Below are 10,681 nucleotides of genomic sequence, written 5' to 3' on the forward strand. Positions count from 1 at the left end.
TTCATTATTTATATTATTCCACGAATATTCTTTTTCTTTTCATTTTCTTTTCATTTTCATCTCGTTGTAAAATTCTCAAAAGTAAAGGCAGAAACTTCTGGGCAAAGACGCAAAGACTGGTGGTGGTAGTTGAAGCATTGATCGAGTTGGACACTTGGACAAGATGACTTGGTGGTGAAGGCGGTTGGTCCGTTCTTGGTGTTCTTCCCTTATAAATACGTCATTCTTATAAATTCCAATTCACTTCCAAACCGGGAAAAGAAAAAGCTGTGATTTGTATAAAGAAGAGGAGTGGAAGCTTTGAACTAAAAGGATTTCATCGTGTTTAAGGTTGTGATGGTCTTCTGCCATTCCTGTTCCAAGTTTCGAAATGCAACCTCTCCAAGCTACACTTCAACCATCTTCGGAAATCTTTTTGCAGAACCAACACATGTGTTCGGGAACCTCTGCTTATCAAGTTCAGAATCCAACTTTGCATAGCCATTCTTCTTATGATCGTGATGACGGATTGCCTGGTTCGCTCGAAACCCTAGACTCTTATGATCAAGACTCTATGCCTCCTCCACAACCCACCCTTTCATCGAACGATCAATATCCGCGACCATTTCTGGAAAACTTTGCCGAAAACCTTGTGCCTCGTTGTGAAAATCACGGTTTCTACTCGGAAACTCCTAATCCAGCTCATTCGAAGCAAAATCCGGAGAATGGAGCTTCGTTGGGCGCAGAATTATCTTCTGCGAATGCGAACGTACCGAAATCGGAGATACAGAGGCCTTTGTTGTCCGGTAGCGGCATTACCAACACTTGCAGCGGCAACGACAAGAACGGTTCTGAAGGAGAAGAGGAAACCACTAGTAGGCGAAGGCGTCGCAGTAGGTGGGATCCCCCGTCGGAGTCTGACAACCACAATGATGATTCCGGTAGCGGCACTCGTAAAAGGAAATCGAGATGGGCCGCTGAGGAACCGAATCCAATTCTACCACTGCCTGATTTCATGAAGCAACTCACAGGAGGTATTGACATTAACCCTGAACTCCAGCGTTTAAATGCTAGGCTTGTTGATATAAATCGTTTGTTACAGTCTGCGGAGACTGGTGTGCTCTTGGATGATCGCCCTGAAGGTGCTCGTTCATCTTCTCCTCCACCTGAATACGATCCTCGTACTGGTCATCGTACTAATACCCGAGAAGCCCGAGCCCGTAAAAAACTTGATCAAGAGAGGATCGAAATTATCTCTGAAATACTCAAAAGAAATCCAGCTTTTAAGCCACCACCAGGTTACAGGCCTCCCAAACTTCAGAAGAAGCTATACATTCCCACGAAAGTATCCGGGTTACAATTTTATAGGTCTTATCATCGGACCAAGGGGAAACACGCAGAAGAGAATGGAGAAGGAGACGGGTGCAAAGATTGTTATTCGGGGTAAAGGATCGGCTAAAGAAGGAAGGTTACAGCAGAACAAACCCGATCCTGCTGAGAACGAGGATTTGCATGTTTTGGTTGAAGCTGAGACGCAAGAAGGGCTTGATGATGCAGTATCGAGGATAGAGAAACCGTTGCAGCCCGTCGACGAAGGAATCAATGAGCATAAGCGACAACAACTTAGGGAACTTGCTGCTTTGACGGAACTATTAAAGATGAGGAGTTTTGTAGGTTGTGTGGTGAGCCTGGTCACCGTCATTTTGCCTGTTGTCACACCCCACCCAGCCGGATCCGGTCATACCCGAATGCCCGTGGGGGTGATACACCGCAAGATCTAGGTTCAGTGACATACAAAACATGATATAGCATAATTAAATGGACAAGAATAAATCAAGTTTATCATACTAAGTTATCAAAACCGAAATAATGGTTACAGTCATCCATTACTTCAAAATAAAAATATAACATTAGAGTTTTGAAAAGAAAAGAGAGTAATTTTCAACGCAGCGGAAAACTAAACTAGACTAGTTCTCTAATGGAATCCCACCCAAAAGAATAGTCTTGAAACTGGCATGAAGCTCCATGTGCATCCACTTCTTCTTCGGTCACTCCTTCAAGAAGATATACTAGCAACGAATCCTCCATTTGGAAGAAGTCCTCTTAACCTGCAATATAATCTAATAGAAAAAGACATATAAAAGGAATGAGTTCAACAGAACTCAGTGAGGTCAACTCAACATCATATCACACATTTATTCTCAAGATTCTACACCACACATATAACATAAATATCAATAATGTAATTAATGACAATGATATGATATGTGAATGATTATGCTCCTAACTCTATCATGAAGTCTCTATGGTAGACACGCATTAAGTCACACACCAGTCTTCTTTGGGCGGTCTCATCACTCTTCCCTCACGGCTCTGATGCTTGGGTTCTCCGCGGTTGTTGTGTAAAGTCCTGTCAAGCCATGGTTGGGGATTAGGTCACCACTCTCTCACATCACCATTGGTATAAGATCTGGCGCGTGTCAAGGATAATCTTAGGCCCAATGCAAAGTCATATGGTCTCGTACTACATATGGTCCGGATATTTCCCCTCACGCCTAGTGCTCTGTTGGTTCAATACCTTCCCACCTATAAATGGAATCCTCAATGGAGGCATCTGTTGGACTCCATTCATTAACCCAGTGGTCATCCATATATAATGGACAGGATGATCTCCATGTCCTCTCACGGGTTATTTCACCGGTCTTGAGTGTCCATGAGCCCTTATCTATTATATGCAACCCTACCTCTCTATGATGATAGTGGGCACTGCTTGACATACGAGGACCCGACCACTAACATCACGGGTTAACCGGCTTCAATACCCCCGCCGAAAGGGTAGTAGTACTCATGAGGTCACCTAACCAAACACTTCTAGACATGCCCTAAATATGTAAATTAGTAATCGGGAGAGAGCCAAGGGCACCATAGGAATGCGTCCCATACCGCCTCCTTTGGTATCCTATGGCAGAAATGCCCAAAGGGCATTCCCCATTCCCAACCACAATATAAGCAATCATATAATATCACTAGGGCAATGGGTGAACCCACAACCCTAGTAGAAAATACAAGGTAGAAGAAATAATAATATTTCTCCTCTCATACAATCACATTCCATTTCATAACAACAATAATAGATTTCAAAGCAAGGAGCAACATCAGAAGTAATAATAAACATAAATCATAGCAATTCATATTTAACAAAAGACATAAAATAACCACAAGATAATACTAAAGCAATACAAGATATCAATAATGAAAAGTAACTGACATCATTACACATGTAATATAAAGTTAAGTATATTCCTCACCTTTTACTTTATTCTTCCTCCAATGATCAATAATTCCTTCTCACAAATTAGTGACTAAAGATATATTAACCTATTAATGCAAAAGAAATAATTATCATAAATTAGAGCCAATTTGGGTTTCAAATGATATCTTAAAATCTTCCCACAAAAACCCAAATCTGAAAACTAGACTAAAAAAAGGTAGTTCTCAACCTCACTAGTGAATGATCACTAATTTGCCACCAACTCGAAGTTTATAATGAAATAAAACTTTGGGAAAATCTAATTGGAAACAAAAGGATCCTACGGGTACCTTCAATTTTATTAAATTTGACCAAAATCAAAATGCCCCAAATTTGGCTCTCATAAATCACCCGTGGATGACCTAGAGAATCAAAATTCTAAAATCTTTTGCAAGGAGATAAACCAATACTCCCAAACTCAAGGGAAACATTAATATAAGAAAATATAAGCATCTAGGGCACCTATCATTATTCCCTTTCACAGATCCCTCAATAGAAGAGAAAAGATATCACTCCCACAAACTAGGAAGGGACATTAATACAATAAAGGAAAGCAACCAAGATACCTAACAACCTTCCCTTTCAAGATTCCTCAAAAGAAAAGGAGAGAAAATACTCACAAAATTGTGAGTAAGAGAAGCATTAAAGAAAACTAACCTTTCGTAATGATTTTGCGAAGATTCGGATCACAGACACCTTCGGAAGAATGGAAATCGCTCCTCTCTTTCGTTTCTCCTTTTCTCCAAAGCCTCCGCCTCTTTCTAGCCTCCAAAAATGCGTTTACGGATGAGATAAAACATAAATAGGGTTTAAAAATCCGAATTTCCAATTTTGCCCCTAAACAGAAAATAGGGTGGGGGTTGGTTCACCTAAACGGCTCAAACTTCTGGCTCATGGTTGGACCCCCAAACGAACTCCGATTTTGATGATCTTTGGCTCGTTGGAAAGGTCTTTCGACGATCTTCGATTTGATATCTTATTTACGTCAATCGGATTCTCCATCACTGATCTACAGATATTCCAAAATTACCCTTTTTACACTATCGAGACTAATCTTCTCTCTTCACTTAAACTTTAGGAGAATTTTGAGTCATTATAAGGGTCATCTACCAACATTTGTTTAATTTCCAATCCTTCGGGCTCGAATTGAATGGTCCACAATTGTCGCCGAATCAAGGCCCAGGTTCTCGGTCTTAAAACCACGGGTTAAAGGGGTAGAAATCCGGGGGATTTCACACCTGTACTGCTCATTCTTCAACTTTCAAGAGTGATGTACTTTGTAAAATATGTGGAGATGGAGGTCACCCCACCATAGATTGTCCCATGAAAGGCACAACTGGCAAAAAGATGGATGATGAATATCAGAACTTCTTGGCAGAACTAGGAGAGTCCGTCTCTGATTCGCTGACCAAGGAAAACTCGTCTGTGCCGAACAGCTCAGGAAGTAATCCTCCTTGGGCTAGTGGCAGCAATGCGGGAATTACTGGGAACACGTCTCACCCAGGGTTGGGTTTGAGTGCAGTTAAGAAAGAACATGATGATAAGAACTTGTACATTGGGTACCTGCCACCAAATTTCGATGATGATGCTCTTATCCAATTATTTTCACCTTTTGGTAATATTGATCAGGCAAAGGTTATTAAGGATCGGATAACTGGATTAAGCAAAGGTTATGGTTTTGTTAAGTACTGTGATGTTTCACACGCCAATCAGGCTATAGCTAGTATGAATGGTTATCAGCTGGAGGGAACAGTAATAACTGTAAGATGAGCAGGCAAACCACCTCAGCCTGTTGCACCTCCAAGGCCTCCGGCTCCACCAATGCCAACTTACCCCATACCAAATCAGGTTCCTGGTGGATACGGATACCCATCTCAACAATATACACCAGGTGTACCTCTTGGAAATATTCCACCTGGGAGTCACATGGGTGCTTCTGTTCCATGGGGAGTACATGTTCCTCTTCCTTATGCTCCTTTTGCCCCACCTCCTCCTGGCTCAAGTATGTATGCCCCTGTTCATGCTCAATCTACATCCGATGGTTCACAGTGTCGTCCTCTGCCTCTACCCACTACCTCTCCTGATTTACCATCTCAGACCATTCCCTGCAGTGAAGCACAACAGTGTGCCCCTCCTGGAGTGCAGTCTCAGAGTAACTCTTCTGTACAATCTGTGCCTAACAATATGTATGGGAACTCAGTTGCTGGAGTTGCACAGAATGTTCAACCTCCATATCTTCCTAGTTTGGGTAACCCATCCTATTTTGGTGCTGTACCGCCACCAGTGCCTCATTCAGCTGAGGACCATTCACAGAATTTGGGAAGTGTAGCCTGGGCTTCGGAGCCACTACCACCACCTGCAAGCTATGTGGAAAAGACAACTTATAGCACAGATTTTGAATATGAGAAGATCATGGCGGAGATGAATGACATGGCTCAGTTTCTGATTTCCCCTTTCCAGGTTAAGGGGTAAGTATGCCACATTCTTTTGCCTCCCACGATCCCCTAAATTGAATTGGACTAGCCATGAAAAAATGATGGATTACTAAAGAATCTTAATTAGATGACAGTGTTAAATGTTGATAGATTTCTTTTTAGTAAAATAGGTTGTGACACTCTTTAGAGAAAATTGGCATCTAATATAACTCAAGCAGAAATACCTTTGTTAGTTGTTATTTGTATTGACTATTGAGGCATTAATACTTTGATCTTTTTATGTAGCAGAGTCAATCTTGTTGAAAGATTAATGGAGAGACAAGCATAATGCTAATCAGAAATATCTTTTTCTTTCTTGCTTGCTGAATTGTGCCACTTAACCATATATTTAGTCATTTCTGTTATTCTTTTATCATTCATTAACTTCTTTTTCCTTCTGGTTTTGATTGTATTCTTTTTGACAGGCTTGAGGTTTCTCGGAGGCCTTGTGAACCGTTGCTATACTTCAACTTGTTGGAAGATTGAGACTGACATCTTTAACCTTGATGTGCTGTTATGCTGTGCAGAGACATGATAGTGTATCCTAGTTGGAGTAGCTGAGTGGAGAGCTTCTAATGGCATTTATCAGTGGGACAACAGCACATGGGGATAACACTTATGTGCTAAATATTTTTTTTCTCTCTCTCTCTCTCTCTTCTTTTTTTCCTCTTTTATATTATCACAATTGATGACTGTTTCTCACACTTGGGTTGGTCACTATTTTCTTCAATGTCTTAACTTCTGTTCTGGATAACACTCTTTTTTTGGGTGAATTAACACTCTTTTTCATTCTAAGGCTCTTGTTACTATCCTCGGAAAAACGCATTGAAGCAGTGTAATTCATACGTCTTCATCCAAAGTGGAAGCTTCATGCCTAAGAATACTTGGTGCAATTTTGGGTATGTGTGAGATGCTTTTCAGTAACTTTGGTTTGTGAATTAACACTCTTGTTCATTCTAAGGCTCTTGTTACTATCCTTGAAAAAACGCATTGAAGCAGTGTCATTCATACCTTTTCATCCAAAGTGGAGCTTCATGCCTAAGAATACTTGGTGCAATTTTGGGCATGTGTGAGGTGCTTTTCATTAGCTTTGGTTTGTGAAATAGCACTCTTGTTCATTCTAAGGCTCTTGTTACTATCCTCGTTAATATGCATTGAAGAGTGTCATGCATACCTCTTCATCCAAAGTGGAAGCTTCATGCCTAAGAACACTTGGTGCAATTTTGGGTATGTGTGAGGTGCTTTTCATTAACTTCGGTTTGTGCTAATATTTGCATTTTTGTAGCCTAACGTGCCTTCTAGTTCTTTATATGGCAGGTCCAGGGATAATAGGTTGTACTGAAATTGATGATGCATGGCTTCACATTCCGTTTTTGCTTGAATACATTATCTTTTCTTTTTTGCGTGGCTTTTTGCTCAGCTTCTAGTGCTCATGGTTTACTAGTATTTAGAAAACTATATGCTTTAGCTACTGAAGGAAAGACTTGCCATAGCTGGAAGCTCGAGGGTGATACAATATCAATGAGTATACCTGTACAACTGCTTTGCTGCTGGTGGAATGATGGATCAATATGTGAGCCGAAAAAAGGGGGAAGGCCTGGCCCCCCCATCTTTGATTTCCACTTCCCTTCCCTTAAGGCTACCTTACTCATTGCTCATTGTTCCTTCTGTCAGTGTACACTCAGTCGATAAATCCGCTGGTCAACTAGGTAAACTAAGGAAAAAATGATGCTGACTTGTCTATGAAGATCATTTTAAACTTCTTCTCATCCAGCTAAAGAAAGGGAAAAAGCTGATTTCTGTTTGAAATTGCTCAATTTACTTGATATGCAGTATCCTTTGTTGATAGGCTTATGAAACCTAATTTGCTTATCATTGAGGTAGACCAATTATAGTCTGACTCAAGCTAGTGACTCTTGAAAAGGTAGAATTGATATCATTAGTTGTCATCACCATCCATTTTAAATATCCTATCCCTTCCTTTTCTACCGCTTACTTGAGGTTTTTGTATGCAATTACTTCTCATGATGTATGAAATGCAATCACACTTGCTTGATGTGTTTTCAGAAATAAAGAATATCTTTAGTAAAATTATGTTGTGCTATTGGAGTCAATTTATATGACTACTTTGGTTTATGATTGTTAGACATCTATTGTCTTGCTTTCCCTGTAGATTCTATAGTAAGGATCAAACTTCAAAGTATTGATCAATTCTGGTGGCCATTTACAGTTTCTGTCTGTTAGAGATAGTGAGACATAACATGATGTAACACGATAGGTGGAGTCCTTGTATCATGTTTTGCTTATTGAGTTCGGTATTTAGTTATTAGTGTCCTAGTCTTATTGGAGTTTTATTCCCTTTTTTTAATCTATTTTGGTTGGAAAAATATATGTTTAGGCAGGTATGATTGAGTTCATTCTATTGCCCACTCCTGTTTACCCAGTGTTCTTGCTTCGTCTTCCTCAAGCTCTCTTTCTTCTTCTTTCGACTCTGTACTGGTTACAGATTATGAGATTGTTTCCACTATTATTCAGTGTGTTCATGTGCCATGTAATGTATTTTCAAAGATTATCTTGATGGCTAGTACCATTGAATCATTTCAGTGTATGGCTAAAACTAATCGTTCTGTGTCTTTGTTCTATTACCATCTGATGATCTTCTTGGTGAGTAGTTAGGATGTCATCCATGGATCATCCTTTTCCAAGGTTTTTGTCTAATTTGAATTTTCATGCTTAACCATACTATGAAGAAACTCAGGGCAGATTGGCTGATATTAGTTTGCATGTTGCAGATCCCAGCTGAACTGTTTGTTTTGTCCGTTAAGCCTCCTGTGGCTTTTTTTGGTAGCTGTGTGTGCTGGTACGTATCAATGATAGAACTGTATCTAACAGGTTGTAGAATATTTGACATCTGCTCTTTCATTTTGCAAGGAAAACAACTAATGTAGTATTTGTTTCCTGGGGTGGTTTAATGTAGGAGTAATGATCATGACTAGTTTTCTTTGTATCATGGTCTGAAACATTCTGGGAGGGTCTGTCATTAGTCGATTTTTGGTTGTTGCATGCAGCCCAAATCTGTTGACGACCGAACCTTTCGCCTTAATGGGTTGCTGTATGTGTTCGGATTTTGCTATTTGTATAATGATCTGAAATTCACGGAGTGTCCATTCTTAGTTGGTCTTAGTCATTGCATCCTCTCCTTATCTGCTACTTGAACTATGAGCAATTCACATTGACTGGTTGCTGTATATTTTCAGGTTTTACCTCAGTTTTCAAGTTTCTTATCTTGGAAATGTAAGAGAAATTCGATTTCCCTTTAGCATTATGAGTTGTTTTCCTCCGGAGGGCCTCCTCAATTCTCGGTTCCTTGTGATCCCGTCCCCTTCTTTTGATGGTTCCAAATAGTTTGACCATGTCTTGACCTTTGGATGTAGAGAGGAGAAAAATCTAATGATGTTCTTGGAGCCATTTTCTAACATTTCAGGTTGTGCATTCTGTTTTTGGAAGGAAATGGATATTTTCTCGAGCAAACTGAGACGCTAACCAACCCCCACCAAACAAAAAAGGGGAATAAATTCTCTGAAGTATCAAGTACAGATCTACAATGGCTTCCCTGGGAAGGTGCTAAGTAGATATAGGTTGCCACTATTTTTGTTTTCCTGGATTTATTAAACTGTTTGTGTTTTTCATGTGCATGATATCTTCAAATTCCTTGCTGTATTGATTTTCTTGCATATCGTTAGACTGTTTTACTTCGTACCATAGTGCCGTAACATTTAGTTGCATAAGCATCTGACACACTGGATGTTGCCATGTGGTGTTTATTCAGCTTCGATGTTTTCATCTCACTGTGATTTAAAAGTTCTCTAGGCAATGCCACTGATGGCGGATCTGCAGGGAGAAGGGGAAATTGTGGGGGAAGAAGGAAGAGGTCACACAATCACTTCCCTAGAGAGAAGTGAGATTTATCCTATCCCAGCAGTAGTTTCATGGCTCTTCATGGTTTAGCTCTTTTTGAGATTGCCATTATAGTTTCCTTTATTCCTTCGCTTCATTTACTTTTGTGATTTCTTTGGCATTGATTTTGTTCAATACTTCATTGTTTGTGCATCTCGTAATGCTTGGGATGCCTGCTAGGAGTATGAATAATTCCTCATCCCAGAAAATACTGCTTGTGGTCCTTGCCCTATTAAAAAATGTTGGGCTACTCTATCTCCCGTTCCATCTCTTAATCTACTCTCAAAGTTGGGGATCTGACACTCATTTTCACGCTGATGTTCGAAGAAGATGAGAAAGATTGTCAAGTTGGTGTTTGAGAGAACAACTCTCATTCGTGTTTGAATCAAAATTTGAGGATTGCGAGCATGCAAAGGTTATATGCCGCGAGGGTTGCAGAGGATGGTGAGAATATTGCTGAATGGGTTGCCAAATCGGAATCTGGTTGGGTTTGATGAAGATTCTGTTTAGGGGTTCCATGCTGCAAGATGTTGGTAGGGTATGTTTAGATTCCTATGGTGGAGGGTCGTCAGTTGTCAATGTTGCAAGATTTTTGTAGGGTATGTTAAGATTCATCTGTTGTTTGATGGGAGTATATGATGCCTATGGCACAATAAAATGCTTAGGGCTTGTATGGTATGGTAATGTTCTTGTATCGTTTCCTGTTTATAGGTAAGAAACGGGTTTTTCTTACCGGTTGTGTTTGTTGAAATCATGTGCGGTTAAAAAAAAAAAAGAAGTGTTTTATAAACGAAAAGGTAATGAAGCAAGGAAGAAAGCAGGTTATGTTTTGATGTTGAAAAGACAGAAATACCCCTGTATAATTTAAAGCAGATTTAAAAAAAAATTTAATTATTTTATTTTATTTTGTGAGAAGTGCCAATTTATTTCTGAAAGTTGATTCAAAATTGCCAAAGCATCA

General features: G+C 39.8%; 1 pseudogene across 1 annotated transcript; it reads left to right on the forward strand.

The window, feature by feature from the left end:
- The first annotated feature begins 337 nt into the window (after nt 1-337).
- Nucleotides 338-10,475, forward strand: LOC149029424 (splicing factor-like protein 1 pseudogene; annotated as a pseudogene). Its single transcript, XR_016171160.1, has 3 exons — nt 338-1,712; nt 4,542-5,757; nt 6,189-10,475. The product of XR_016171160.1 is annotated as a splicing factor-like protein 1 pseudogene (transcript).
- Nucleotides 10,476-10,681: the final 206 nt, after the last annotated feature.

The sequence above is a fragment of the Hakea prostrata genome, chromosome 1 (assembly GCF_041222555.1).
Source record: "Hakea prostrata isolate BN-2017 chromosome 1, UWA_Hpros_2, whole genome shotgun sequence".
NCBI lineage: Eukaryota > Viridiplantae > Streptophyta > Magnoliopsida > Proteales > Proteaceae > Hakea > Hakea prostrata.